Source organism: Phyllobates terribilis, unplaced genomic scaffold, assembly GCF_046119375.1.
Source record: "Phyllobates terribilis strain yellow unplaced genomic scaffold, ASM4611937v1 Scaffold_2__4_contigs__length_985480577, whole genome shotgun sequence".
Lineage (NCBI taxonomy): Eukaryota > Metazoa > Chordata > Amphibia > Anura > Dendrobatidae > Phyllobates > Phyllobates terribilis.
This window is the reverse complement of record NW_027362762.1, coordinates 667,867,864-667,881,777: the sequence shown is the minus strand read 5'-3', so window position 1 is coordinate 667,881,777 and position 13,914 is coordinate 667,867,864.

The window sequence follows — 13,914 nt, the reverse complement described above, 5'->3', positions numbered from 1 at the left end:
AGAGGAAACTGGGTATGTGCACACAATGGTCATTTTCAGGCAGATTCTGCCCGGAATCCACAAGAAAAAGAGCCGCAAAAGTGCCCCATAAAACTCAAAACGACATTGTTGTGCACATGTTCTGTCCTATGTCCCTTCTTAACGACCGCCAATATGCATTAAAACGGTGGCTGTTAGGGGGCCTTATTCCTTATTTTAAAAAGTCAATCAGGAATAAGTGAATAGCGGCTCCCTGCAAGTAACAGCTGTATATTACAGTTGACATCCTGCAGTATCGGCCTTGGCCGGTATTGGAACCGATCAGGCCAATTAACCTCTTAAATACCGCTGTGACAGTGGAATCAAAGTGGTTAAAAGGGGGTTAAAAGACAGGATTGATCCCCCGCGATTACGAGCCGATCATTGCCATGGTACCCTGAGGTCATCTGATGACCCCAGGGTATAGTGGCCTGCGAGATCCAGCAATAAGCAGGGTCTAACAGGCACAGTCAGGGAGTCACTGACAGGTCTCAGGCACTGCAGTACACGAGACCAGAGATCAAAGTAAAAAATATTCATGTCCCACAGTCACCCCCTGATGAAGGCTTATGCCGAAACGCACGTCGGGGTGGGCGCCACTCAAGTCTCTGGACCACACAGGTACTAATGCTTTATTTACTGCTGACAGTTTTTACTACCGACCTTGATATGCACTAAGCACCTTTACATACTTCATGTGTTGGGAATCTCCATTTAGATTATGCACAAGCACTTTCGCAATAGGTCTACCTAATAATCTATATTTGTTCTATGCACAAGCATTCTTACAATATTGTGATATAGTAGATTTATTCAAGTACTCTTGGACAGAGTTATTGCATTTTGATATATCTATATTCTTTACTCTGATACATTATATTTTGGATTACATACCACACACTTTGCCCAATGTCCATGAGATCTATTCTATTTTTTATCTTTGTATTTTAACTACTGTATGTACAGTGCCTACAAGTAGTATTCAACCCCCTGCAGATTTAGCTGGTTTCATAAGATGCAAATAAGTTAGAGCCTTCAAACTGCAAACGAGAGTAGGTTTTATGAACAGAAGCATAAATCTTACACACCAAAAAAGTTATGTTGCTCAGTTGAATTTTATTAAATTTTAAACATAAAAGTGTGGGTCAATTATTATACAACCCCTATGTTTAATATTTTGTGGAATAACCCTTGTTTGCAATTACAGCTAATAATCATCTTTTATAAGACCTGATCAGGCCGGCACAGGTCTGTGGAGTTATCTTGACCCACTCCTCCATGCAGATCTTCTCCAAGTTATCTAGGTTCTTTGGGTGTCTCATGTGAACTTTATTCTTGAGCTCCTTCCACAAGTTTTCAATTGGGTTAAGGTCAGGAGACTGACTAGGCCACTCCAACACCTTGACTTTTTCCCTCTTGAACCAGGCCTTGGTTTTCTTGGCTGTGTGCTTTGGGTCGTTGTCTTGTTGGAAGATGAAATTACGACCCATCTTAAGATCCTTGATGGAGGAGCAGAGGTTCTTGGCCAAAATCTCCAGGTAGGCCGTGCTATCCATCTTCCCATGGATGCGGACCAGATGGCCAGGCCCCTTGGCAGAGAAACAGCCCCACAGCATGATGCTGCCACCACCATGCTTGACTGTAGGGATGGTATTCTTGGGGTCGTATGCAGTGCCATCCAGTCTCCAAACGTCACGTGTGTGGTTGGCACCAAAGATCTCGATCTTGGTCTCATCAGACCATAGAACCTTGAACCAGTCTGTCTCAGAGTCCTCCAAGTGATCATGAGCAAACTGTAGACGAGCCTTGACATGACGCTTTGAAAGTAAAGGTACCTTACGGGCTCGTCTGGAACGGAGACCATTGCGGAGGAGTACGTTACTTATGGTATTGACTGAAACCAATGTCCCCACTGCCATGAGATCTTCCCGGAGCTCCTTCCTTGTTGTCCTTGGGTTAGCCTTGACTCTTCGGACAAGCCTGGCCTTGGCACGGGAGGACACTTTCAAAGGCTGTCCTGGCCGTGGAAGGCTAACAGTAGTTCCATAAGCCTTCCACTTACGGATGATGCTCCCAACAGTGGAGACAGGTAGGCCCAACTCCTTGGAAAGGGTTTTGTACCCCTTGCCAGCCTTGTGACCCTCCACGATCTTGTCTCTGATGGCCTTGGAATGCTCCTTTGTCTTTCCCATGTTGACCATGTCTGAGTGCTGTTCACAAGTTTGGGGAGGATCTTAAATAGTCAGAAAAGGCTGGCAAAAGAGATCTTTAATCCACACATGTGAAGCTCATTATTCTTGGTGCCTGAACTACTTCTTAATACTTTTGGGGGACCAAACAGAATTCTTGTGGTTTGAGGGGTTGAATAATAAATGACACTCTGAATTAACTTTTAACGTTTTTAAAAAAAAAAAAAATTTGCTGCAGTGCATTTCCCACTTCCAGGCTGATCTACAGTACAAATGTCACAATGGCAAGTTAATTCCGCATGTGTCAACCAGCTAAATCTGCAGGGGGTTGAATACTACTTGTAGGCACTGTACATTGATGTGAGCGCCTGTCTCTACAGTGTCACTCTCTTACCTAACCATGTATTCATTAAAGAGCACCTGTCAGTGGGATTGTGCTCAGTAAACTACATACACTGTCAGGTGGTTGACATTACACTGTTTAAAATGATACCTTGGATGATGAAATCCGTCCAGTGGTTCTTGTGTAATCTTTACTTTCAGTTTGGATATGATATGCTCGTGCTTCGGGGCGGCCTGTCGGGGGCTCTATCTGGTGCTCTGCTCACATATTCATCTATATGCTCTTATGACAGGTTACTGATCGTTCACTGACCTGCTTCCTATTTTACCTAGGTCAGACAGATGAAGCTTGCAATAGGGAGCAGTTCACACTCATGTAGCACCATGCCTAGCAAACAATCTATTACACGCCCCTACATCCTGCCTAATCGAATAGTAGGGGCGTGTAATAGGTTGATGGCTAGGCACGGTGCTACATGAGTGTGAAATGTGCCCTATTGCAAGCTTCATCTGTGTGTGCAGTTTTAGTGCTGGGCAATCACCCCCTCCATGGAATGAGAGGTTGAGAGTGGTTGTTCATCAGCATTCTGTACCTGTGTTACCTCCTTCTAACAAAAGGGGGCTTGCTGCATCCTGTTTGTGCATTTTCCTTGACATCTTGGCTGGTAACTACCATTGCCTGTTTGCTATTTTCTAATTTAATTTTGGATTTTTTTTTAAAAAGATTCCGTTTATTGCTTTGGCTGTGCTGTTTGTTTTTAATTTATGGGGGGTCCTGCTGTCCTGACACCTCAGGGGCTCTGCCAAAGTGACATGGCACCCGCAAATCATTCCAGCAAAACCTGTACTCCAATATGGCGCTACTTCATTCTGAGCTTTGCACTGTGCCTACAAAGTAGTTTTGACAACATCTAGGGTATTGGTGTACTCAGTCGACATTGTGTAACACATTTTGTAGTCCATTTTATTAGCCCTTTTGAAAATTAAAAACTTGGGGCTAAAACAACATTTTAGTTCAAAACATTTAACTTTTCATTTTCACAGCCCAATGTTATACAATTCTATGACATACCTGTGGGTTTAAAATGCTCACTACACCTCTAGAGGAATTCTTCAAGAGGTCTAGTTTCCAAAATGGGCTCACTTGGGGATTTCCACTGTTTAGGCACATCAGGGGCTCTTCAAATGTGACATGGCGTCCGCTATCTATTCCAGCCAATTTTGCACTCCAAAAGTCAAACAGTGCTTCTTCCCTTCCAAGCCCTGCCGTGCGCCCAAACAGTAGTTTCCACCACATATGGGGTATCGGTGTACTAGGAAGAAATTGCACGACAAATTGTATAGTCTATTTTCTCCTGTTACCCTTGTGAAGATGTTCAATTTGGGGCTATAGTAATATAGTAACATTTTTGTAGGAAAAAATAAAATGTTATTTGTTTCCATTCACATTGCTTTAGTTTCTGTGAAGCACTTGAAGGGTTAATAAACTTCTTGAATGTGGTTTTGAGCACTTTGAGGAGTGCAGTTTTTAGAATGTTGTGACTTTTGGGTACTTTGTCATATAGGCCTCTCGAAGTCACTTCAAATGTGATGACGTCCCTAAAAAAAATGGTTGTGTAAATTTGTTGGAAAAATGAGAAATTGCTGATAAACTTTTAACCCTTCTAACTTCCTAACAACAAAAAAAATTATGTTTCAAAAATGTTGATTTAAAGGAGACACATGGTAAATGTTATTTATTAACTATTTTGTGTGGTATAATTTATGGTTTAAGGGCATAAAAATTCAAAGTTTGAAAAATTGTGAAATTTTTAAAAAATGTTGCCAAATTTTCAATATTTTAATTACGGCAAATAATATCGACCAAAATTTACCACTAACAGAAAGTACAATATATCGCAAATAAAAAAAACAATCTCAGAATCACTGGCATGTATTCAAGTATTCCAGAGTTACTATTTCATAAAGTGACACTGGTCAGATTTAAAAAATGAGGCCTGGTCATTAACCAACAAAGTGGCTATCCAGGTGATATCCGAGTACAGTGCGATGTTTCACATGCAGCCATAGACTTATATGGGTGCGTGCGATCCGAACTGTGCATGCATTCGCAGCATGCTGCGTTTTTTTTCTGTTCGATTGGAGCAGGAAAAAAGAACGCCATTGAGAACACACGCATAGGATTAAATTGGTACGAATGTAATCTGATTTTTAATTGGATTGCATTCATCTGATTTAATCGCAAGTGGGAGTGAGCCCAAAATCTGATTAGCAGTACCCAGGAGCAGCCACTAAACCGTATGGCAGAGCAGTGGTGTTCCATTCCGTACATGGTTTACATCAGGGGTGCACAACCTGCGGCCCACAATGCCATTTTGTGTGGTCCATATCCATCTCTGACTCCTCTATGTTCAACAACTCTCAAACTATGGGGACAGTTGCACTCGTATAATCATCTTGACTCATTTTTTCTGAAGTCTTAAATAGGTGAGCAGAGGACTCTCTTTGTCTTTTGGGGGTGACAAAATCACAAACTCACTTAGACCAGAAAACATTGAGCACCCTCTGGTATACAACTGCCTCCTGTGGGAGCTGATTTGCTGATTAAGGCCACGGCCCCACTATCAGTATTTGGTCAATATTCAATCAAGTATTTTTTCTCAGGAGTGGGAGCCAAAACCAGGTGAGGAACAATCAGAGAAAAGGTATAATAGAAACAAGTCACCAATTCTGCATTTTTCACCCACTCCTGGTATGAGGAAAAATACTGACCAAATACTGATAGTGGGGCAGTGTAACATACCTGGCGGCGTCCTTGCATGGTGGTCCATCTCCCACTGTGCAAGAGGGCGCACTTGATCTCCTGTCCAGAATGTCTCTCTGGCTTCCCTCCATGCTGTCTGTTTGTGTCTGTTTCTGCTGCTTAAGGGCGGCGCCCGATCACTTCCTGCCTTTTGTACCTGCTGTGGGTCACACCCCTTGTGCGTCCTCAGCCTATTGCTGTCTGTCACTTGGTATATAGCTCAGCAGCTCCCTTCTATCCCTGCCTGAGCATAGTGTTTCCTTCAGTGTGTGCTTGCACTCTGAAGGTGCCAGGTCCCGTCTCTTGTCTCCTGCTTTTTGTATCAGTTCCCGTGTCTGAACTGAGTCCTGTATGTCTCCTGCTTTGCGGTATCAGCTCCCGTGTCTGAACTGAGTCCTGTATGTCTCCTGCTTTGCGGTTTCAGCTCCCGTGTCTGAACTGAGTCCTGTATGTCTCCTGCTTTGCGGTATCAGCTCCCGTGTCTGAACTGTGTCCTTTTTGTGTTCTCTGGCCTGTCCTGTCTGAACACGCTCCTTGCCTGTTCGTTCCGCCTTCTAGTGGCCGATTTCCTAGACCCGCTCCTGCGTCTGGTCTGTCCTGTCTGAACACGCTCCTTGCCTGTTCGTTCCGCCTCTCTGGGGGCCGTATTCCCAGACCCGCTCCTGTATCCCTCTGCAGTGTCGGTCTCCTCCGTACACTCAGTTCCAGTCTGAACTCTCTCCTGTCCTTTACCTGTTTTGCCTCTATGTCCGTTCCCTTCCTTTTTCTGCAGAGTCTGAACTCGTACCTAACTCCTGCTTGTTGTCTCTGCAAGTACTGTGTGAGTATCTGGCTCTGTCTTTCCCTTCCTGTCTGTTCCGTGTGAACAGAGCCCTGTCCTCCCTGCTCAGCCTTGTCTGCACTCTAGCTGTGCTTGCCTGTAACCCTCTGCCTGTATTGTTCCTGATTCCCGGTGTGTACTGGGTCCTATCCCGTCTGTGTTCCTACCTGCTAGTGCCTCCCTGTCTGCACTCTAGCTGTGCTTGCCTTTACCCCCCTGCCTGCATACCAGTCGTGCCTGCCTATACCCTCCAGTCTGTGTGCCAGCCTACCAGCCTGTTCCTGTATTCCCCTGTGTGGGTCAACAGCCGTGTCCGGGGTCTGACCTGGAGTAGCACCTGGTCCCTCTGCTCGGTTCCTCCTTGGTGCACTGGCGTCGTATGCCGTCGTGCGACCCTGGTCGGATCGGGTGAATACTTAGTCACGCCCCTCCAGGCATTCACTCTCCGGCACGGTCCAGTGGAATCACTACCAATCACACGCACACGCCGCTTAGCCCGGGCGTGTGCATAACAGGCAGTAGCCTGATAGGGGTGTCTGGTGTTGGACCCGTAATGATCTGTATCAGTATGAGTGATCCCTATGAAAATACATCGCAATTTAGTCTTTTTCAAGCATGTTGTCACGCAAGGTGTGGGAAAGACTTAGTGCAACACAAAGGGAAGAGGGAAAAGGAGCCCAGACTCTAGAGAAAGGGGGGAAGTGGAGACCTCCTAGGTTGATCTAGCGTCACCCTGTCTCCCCTAACATCCCTGTATTGACTCTTTACCAATCACCGCAAGCGTGCCTTGCCCTGTCTTTCTCTGGCATATGAGTAAGGCTAGGGAAGGGAGGAGATGAGTACTAGTCGATCTCCACTAAACACTATAGACAACAGGCGTGGACAAACAGGGGGAAGTTGCTTAGCTTTAGATGAACTCCAGACAAATGCGCACACGGCCTCAAGATCCAGAGAGGACGAAGTACTGCTCTTGCTAAAGCTTTCACAGGTAGTAATGAATATCGCTGGCACCTCCCTCTAAAACACAGCAGGTATTTTTAACCCCAGGCAAGGTGTTAATTAGCCAGAGGCAAGTAGCCGCTGGGTCCTAGAGACAGCCTCTAAGAAGATGTCTGTAATGCCAAATGCAGAGATCTCCTGCAACCAACTGCAGGGCGACTGTCTGTCACCTCTGACATACCCGTGACACATGTACTAAAACGTGGCACATTTTTGTACATTTGTTAAAAAATAAATAAACAGACACTTCCAGGACAAAGTCCATTGTCCAAAGTGACTCCATCTGCTTCATAATAGCGAATATCTCCATCCAGGGTTTACATCAGGGATTATGATGGAAACCATGACGCAGTGCACAGAGGAGAGCACTGGATATGTGTGTGAACTTAGCCTAACATAAGGTTGCTCACACATTCCTTGTGTCATAAAGTCCACTTGGTATCTATGGTCTCTTCATTTAACTGACTTTAAAGGGGTTGTCCGGTCCAAATCAATAAGTCTGTAGTCACTCTGTGTGTGACTGCAGACTTATGAATCCCCCCCCAGCACACGCACTGTACGCTGCGAGAATTCGCCAGTTTCAGACCGAATGCAGACTTATGAATTCCCCCCAGTTCACACACTGTACGCTGCGGGAACTCGCCGGTTTCGGACTGACCGCAGACTTATCGATTTGGATCGGACAACTCCTTTAACATGCTTTTTGGTGAACTCTACTTTTATCATTATCTCTTGTCTTGCTGCACAGGGTTTGTTTCTATCTTGATTACAGTATACTGTATTAATTGTTATCTTCAGTCTCATCCACATTAGTGTTCACTGCTTCAGATTTGTATTTGGTATGGTATGGTACAGTGATTGTAAGGCTCACATGGCATGCAGTTCTGGTCTGCTCTGGAAATTTCCTAGGTAGGGGGCTTGTGGTGACAAGCATATGTTGCTCTAGTTGTTATCTTGAGACCGGCTTCTTATTACAGCTTTATTGTCTTTTTTTTGAGGGGAGGGGGTTCTTCTTGTGGGATTGTAATGGTTTGGGTTTCATGGACTCTCCTTGAGTTGCTTAAAGTGTTTCAAATCGCTAAGTGTTTGTATCAATTAAGCTGTGTGTATTTGCATGGACTCCTCAGTGTATGCACACTCTTTTCTCTTGCATCTTTGGCTATTCATATTTTGTGTGTTTGTGTTTAGAGTGCTGAAAACCTCCTTTTCTTTATCGAAAGTAGCTGTGTAGAGTGAATGTTGGGCATGCACATTAGAGACTGCAGAACGGGTCATTGCACGTCACACTGCTGTTAACCCTATAAAGTAGAAGCTCTGTGTTTGCCACTGTTTTGGACCTTATTTTTCCATTAAAGGGAACCTGTATAGTCCAGAAACCCTTTTTACCAGAATATATAAGGTTAATTTGCAGGTGAATAGCGTTAAAATCCTGCCTGAATGCGTTACTGAAGCAGCAGCTACAAGGAGAAAAATACATTAATGGGGAGTAAGTGAGCGCCTCTTAATGAATTTGGCACCATGTACTCCAGCAAGACTAGCATAGTGTGAGTGAGTGCTACAACAGTTGTGATGAATCGGCTCCTCTGTGTTTCTTTGACTTTCCCCATTGGACACTTAAGTACAGAATTACGGTAGTCTGTACTATAATAATGTGTTTATTAGGACTTTTCTTTAGAAACCTACAAATTTAAGCCTGATTGCACTGATCTCAAGTTCCCTTATGCCATAGTCACAGGGAGTTATGCAGAGTGGTTTGCTAAGGAGCAGGAAGAGTGACAGAATGTAATGTTCAGCTAAGAGCCACCACGGTGCAGTATGGAGAGGCAGCACGTTCCTTCCCTTACTACCAGCAGGGGTGACTGGGTTCAGTGCTGTCTGATGCAATGGTCTACAGCAGCTGCTGATGCAACATTAGAGATAGGATTGAGTCAATCACGATTGCTGTCAGATTCCATCACAGCGGAGACGAGGCACAAGACATACAGAGGAAGAGTTTCTTTTTATCCCACTTTTCCAGGCGTGATGTTTTCTTGAACTAACAGAGCAGTAGAGCCATCATGATGCCAGCTAGCATCATAGGTACATGTGCTGCTTGCTGTTTCGTTAGCATGCAGCAGTGTGGGAGGGGTGATGAATTACAGTACAGTACTGTGTGTACCATACTCCAGGTTCAAGCAGTACAGAACAATGAAAAAAAAAACAACGTACAGCACACATACATGACTTCCGACCTAGGTGAAGTCACACTGACATTCTGCCCTCCCATTATTACTCTCCAAAAGCAGTTATGTATACAGGCACTTCTGGTTGTAGGGTGGATTTACACGGCACGATTGTGGATGAGAAATGACCACCATATGGCTACATTACATTACATTACGCCTCATTCAGACGTTTGTGCTTCCAGTACGTGTGGTATCTGTTGGTTTTTTTTCACGGACACAACACGTACCTATTATAATCTATTAATAAACTTGGAGAAAGCAGAGTTTGACTGGTATAAAACACATTTTATTAATTCACTTATTTGACAGTAGTAATCAAACAATACAACATAGAGTACCACGACAGATAGAGAAAATGGGTCTCAGCTGAGACGAGCCCTAAACTTACCAATCAAAAATGGTGCAGAGCAAAGTGCCAGTCAATCACAGTGTATGCCTATAGTCAAAAATACTCAATACATCATAAAGTGATCTATTTCAAAAATAAGGGAAAAAAGGGGCATCAACCTTACCAGGGAAGGTACAGGGAAGTATCAGATGGATGTGGTGGACAAGGGGCAGCCTCGACGCGCGTTTCGCAAAGCTAACTGGTGCTTTTTCAAGAGGCACCCGCCTCATTTTGACAGTGCTTTTGTGGTGCCTTTTCAGGTAGAATCTGAGCGGAATCCACCTGAAAAAGAATTTGTGTGCACATGGGGACCAATCCTATAGGAGCTTCACGTGGCTTTTAGCATATGTTCACATGTTGAGGAGTTTGCTGAAGAAACTTCTTCAACTGTCCCTTTTGCATGAAACAGATGAATGAGTAAAATTTTAAGTTTCCGAAACAAAATCTGCAGCCTTAATGAACCAAAACCATGTCAAACATAAGTCTATTTTTCATTGAAGACAATCTTAGATTCTTGCTACTGTATCAATCTTGAGAGAGATCGGCAAAGAAAGAAAATCGTTCCATTCATTAGCTTCTCACTTGTTAATTCCTGCTATTGGTGTAGAAAGCAATGTAGGTCAGTGGAGTAGATAGGTGTATTATTAGACTTCAGGATCTTGGTGTCTGGCACATTCAGATGGGCTCAGCACATTTGTTTCAGCACTGTTGAGCAGTAACATCTGTGTCACTGGAATTATTTGATTGACATAGAGCTATGTTGTGGGTACAATAATTATTGATAATTATGTCAGGCATCATATTGTTGACATTATTGATTACTACTGTTTTTAGTGTACACGTTTGTAAACTTGTAAAACTTTTCTACTGCAGATTTTGCTGCAATATCTGGATGTGGAACATTGCACCATTGGATCTGGAAGTGTGCCCAGGACAGGAGTGTTTTCATGCCTTGTGAATGCCAACTAGCCAGTCACACCTGGACTATGATATGCAGTGATCACACCGCTGCATCATACAAAGTGGCTTATGTGAAACAAATACCTACGTGTTATGCTTTTTGTTCAAATCAATCATGTGAGGCTCAGAGATAATGAAATGATGATAAATACAATTTCTGAAATTATCAAAGCTATTTATTACTAATATCAAAATGAGAATTGTGATCAAATTCTAATGTCCTAGCTCTCTCCATATGCCATGTGCCAACATGTGAACTGGGAAATTTTATTTGCTTTTTTTCTTTTCTTTTTTTTTGTAACAAATATAAAAAGTGTAACACAACTACAACAGAATGTTCTATTTTAATCTTCTTGATCTCCCCAGGAATATTTTGATATAAAACCTATTTTTGTAGTGGAGATCCTAAGTAGGTGAAAGGTAACGCAGAGTGGCTCAGTGAGGACAGGCTTGCTAAAGCTAGATGATTCATTGACAGCCAGCGTTCCCAGCATGCATACCATGAGGCCTGACAGCACACTACCATTGACGTCACAATGATACCAGATGTGGAGGAACAAAATCATAACAAACATTAGCAGTGTGGGGGATGCTGCAGTAAAACCCCACAAAGTACAGTGCACGAAACATGGGTGGTCCGAAAGTAGGTAAACAGAAAATAATAACATTTATTTTGATTTATTTATAAAATTATATTTACTAACACAAGCATAACATTGACAATTACATTTTATTCTGAACAATAATACAAAAGCCCTTCAATTTTATCAGCGCAGGTGCTCAAACTGTTTTCCATTACAATTTGCACAGCTTTGAAGTCACCTCTTAGGGTATGTGCACACGATGCAGAAATGCTCAGGATTTTTTCCTGAGCGTTTCTGCATCTCTCTGGCAGGAAAAAACGCATGCGGATTGTACATGCGGTTTCCTGCCAGGGACATGCGGAAATGAAGCGGTCTTCACTTTCATTTCCGCATGCGGGTTGACAAGCGCTTCCCAAGCGATTTTAGCATCACTTGGAAAGTGCTTGTCAACTTCACACTATATATATCCATGCAACCGGCATGGATTTATATAGTGTGTGAATGTCAAAAAATAAAAAATAAATCTATACTTTACCCTCTGATGGCCCCCGGTGTCCTGCTTCATCGGTCCCGGCTGCCGGCAGTGAAGACTTTAGGACCTTCCGACGTCAGCGTCACGTGACCCGTCACATGACTCTGACGTCAGCGAAGGTCCTTCTTCATTCAACCGCGAAGTGCCCGGGAAGCTGGCAGGACGCAGCGCGGGCCGTCAGAAGGTGAGAATATATATATTTTTTATTTTATTCTTTTTTTTTAATGGTACCTGGGTCTGGATGAGAGTCCTCTCATCCACACCCGGGTACCATCCGCACATTAGACCGCATGAAAAGCGCATCAACATATACAGTGATGCGGATTCCATGCGGTCTAATGCAAGTCAATGGCGGCAAAAGAGCAGCGTTTCCGCAAAATTAATTGACATGCTGCGGATTTTTGACCGCAGCGTTTACGCTGCGGAAAAATCCGCATCATGGGCACAGCACATGCGGATTTCCATTGGGGAACATTGCTGCCCTTCTACCATGCGTTTTTCATGCGTTTCCGCGGCGTTTACGCAACTGCAAAAACGCCGCGGAAACGCATGAAAAACGCATCATGTGAACTCAGCCTTACGCTTCAACAAACTTTTTTGCACAAGTCTCTTTGGGTAATTTCTTGAAATGCATCTCTTATGTAATTTTTCAAATCACTGACACTTTTTGGTTTTCGACTATAAACTTTGTCCTTGAGTACTCCCCAAAAGAAAAAAATCCATTGGTTTCTAAGGGCAACTGAGCCAGTTTCACTTTACACCATGTTTGATAAATCTCCCCCTTCATAACCTTATTACACTTTCTGTCCACCTACTTTTGGACCACCCTGTATATAGGATATACTGTGCACATACATATGTGAATGTGAGATATAAATAAATATGTGCGTATGTGTATTATTCATATCTGTGTTATATCACCAGGCTATGCATAAGATTTATGTATAGTAAAAAAAACTATTTTTTAAATATTTCTTGTGTAAAATTTACTCTTTCTGAAATGTTTGTTTGTGGCATTAAAAATCCCCAATCACCTTATTCCAATTTTAGCCACCCAGTTTAGGGTGACCAACTCCCAATCTAATGTGTACCGGAGCTGATGGGGCTCATGAGCAGTCACAGGCTGCAGCAATCCTGTGACCGGTGATATAGGTGCTTAGGGTGCTGGCACAGACCCATAGGTGTGACAGCAGATGACTATGGGATAGTTTGTTAAGGATTAGCGATGAGCAAGTATGCCTAATTAATCCTTTTGGCACTAGGTGCTCGCCGAGTATTTTGGCGCGCTTGGCATTTCATTCATTGTCGCCGCGCCTGCAAATGTCACGGCTGTTTGACACCCGAGCGTGCTTGCCGAAAGGGTTAATGAGGCATACTCATTCATCACTATTAAGAGAATACTTCAGACATTCTTGATTCTTCTGCAACGTTTATCCATGATTGTCACGGACAGAACGCATACCCATTATAGTCTATGTGGCTGTTCACGTGTCTAGTCTAGGATTAAACTGAGGAATGCAAGTCTATGGGTGCCTGAAAAAAAGCCACCCTATTCGCATGCTAGTGCTATTTGAAAGGAGAAGCGAGAACCTCATATGCAAAAGAAAAGGCTGATGAAACACTGATTCAAGAAACCTCCACACTGATGAAATTCTGATCCAAAACACTGATTAGAATCTGTTTTTTGCATTTAAAAAAAATCACTGACGTCTGAACGAGGCCGTTTGGCCCATTCAGACGATTGTATTTTAGATCCATGTGCTGTCTTAGCTGTATTAGTTAAAATCGGAGAGCGCACGTACCAATGATATTTAATAGGGCTTTTCAAATGAGAGTTCTTTCACAAAGATCAAATGTCCGTGTGACAAAAAAATTGACACACTGACAAAAATCGATGTTATTTCAACGCGCACGAAAAAAAATAGTGACACCTGCCTAACTCTGTAACACCCAGTAACAATAAATATATTTGACAAAACACCTCAACGTGTTAGTGTCTATGGGGCAATCTGTGTTCCGGGAATCAGAGCTGTGATTGTGGTCTGTGCACCATT